At 61.5% G+C, this 1,610-nt stretch overlaps 1 pseudogene; it reads right to left on the bottom strand.

The window, feature by feature from the left end:
• LOC104539032 overlaps positions 1-1,610 on the bottom strand; it is a 6,417-nt pseudogene that overhangs the window by 1,541 nt on the left and 3,266 nt on the right.

Genomic DNA, 1,610 nt, shown 5'->3' with positions numbered 1-1,610 from the left:
CCCCCAGCCCAACCCCCATGGGCAGGGACGCCTCCCCCAGCCCAGGCTGCTCCAAGCCCCATCCAACCTGGCCTTGGGCACTTCCAGGGAGGGGGCACCCACAGCTTCTCTGGGCAACCTGGGCCAGAGCCTCACCACCTCACAGCCGGGAATTTCTGCCCAATATCCAGTCAAAACCTCCCGAATTCCAGTTTTAAGCCACTCGCCTTGGTCCCATCACTCCAGCCCTTGTCAAAAGTCCCTCCCCAGCTTTCCTGTCCCCTTCAGGTCCTGGAAGGTGCTCTAAGGTCTCCCCGCAGCCTTCTCTTCTCTTCTCCAGGCTGAACAACCCCAACTCTCTCAGCCTGGCCCCATAGCAGAGCCGCTCCAGCCCCTCAGCATCTCCATGGCCTCCTCTGGACTCCAACAGCTCCACGGCTTCTTGTGTTGGAACCCAGAGCTGGACCCAGCCCTGCAGGGGGGTCTGACCAGAGTGGAGGAGAGAGGCAGAATCCCCGCCGGCCACACTGTGGGGATGCAGCCCAGGACAGGGTTGGTTTCTGGGCTGTGAACGTGCATTGCCAGCTCCTGCAGGGCAGGGTTTCTGCTGACAGGAGCACAGCAGTGAAGGGCTGGAGCAATGGCAGGGCTGAGAACAGCACCATGGCTGGGCACAGCACCATGCACAGGGCACCTCAGGTAGAGGAACTGGGCAGTAAAACAAAGACATGCTGGAGCAGGCTGCCACACACACAGACTGAGACAAGTCCTGAGCATGGTGCAGACCCACAAACTTCAGCAGAGATGAACATCCAGGGCCTAGGAGAGAGTGAGGGGCTGAAACCTGCCAGCTCTCAAAGCTGCTGACCCAGCTGGATCCGCTGCTGAGCTGGTGCTGTCGCTGGCAAACGGCCTCATCAGCAACAGGGAAAGGCTCCTCAAACCCTGCTGCTTGTCCAGCCCAGCCCAGCCCATGTCCCAGCCTGCAATGTGTTGGACACCACATCCCCTCACCTCTTTCTTGCAGAAGCTGCACCCAGGGAGCTGATCTCCAGGGCCGGGTTCAGACTGAACCATCCTGAGGATGTAACGCAGGGCTGGGATGGTTCCTTGTCCAGCACAACCCCCAGAGACCCAGCAGCCCCATATGGGCTGTGCATGGACACAGACAGAGCAGGCACAAGGAGCCATGCTGCAGGACCAGTCATGGGGCACAACCCAGAGCCTGCACCTCCTTTGCCTTGGGGAATCCAAGCATTTCCCAAACACAACCCCTGCCAGAAGGACCAGGTACCCAGGGCACACCTCATGCTCCCAGGCACAGGCAGCATGGGGGACCCCAGGCACACCCAGTGCTCCCATCCCCACTCCTCCATACCTCAAATTCCCCCCGTAACACACCGACCCAGCAAGAGCCATGCCTGCAGCACAAGCAGAAGGCCCTGAGCCCCCGCTGCCTGCCCGCTGCCCCCCGTACTCAGCCAGCGTATGTTGAAGCGGTAGTTTTTCCACTCCTCCAGGTCACTGGTGTCAAACACCGCGCTGGGGCTCAGGTTGTTCTGGGGGTCGCTGAGGATCTCGGCCACGGCGCCCTGGTCCCCGGCCAGCAGGGCCTGCCAGTCGGCCCGGGC

This window comes from Mesitornis unicolor, unplaced genomic scaffold (genome assembly GCF_000695765.1).
Source record: "Mesitornis unicolor isolate BGI_N332 unplaced genomic scaffold, ASM69576v1 scaffold18874, whole genome shotgun sequence".
Taxonomy (NCBI): Eukaryota; Metazoa; Chordata; class Aves; order Mesitornithiformes; family Mesitornithidae; genus Mesitornis; species Mesitornis unicolor.
Note: the sequence above shows the minus strand (reverse complement) of the source record. Positions and strands in the feature narration are given on the sequence as shown.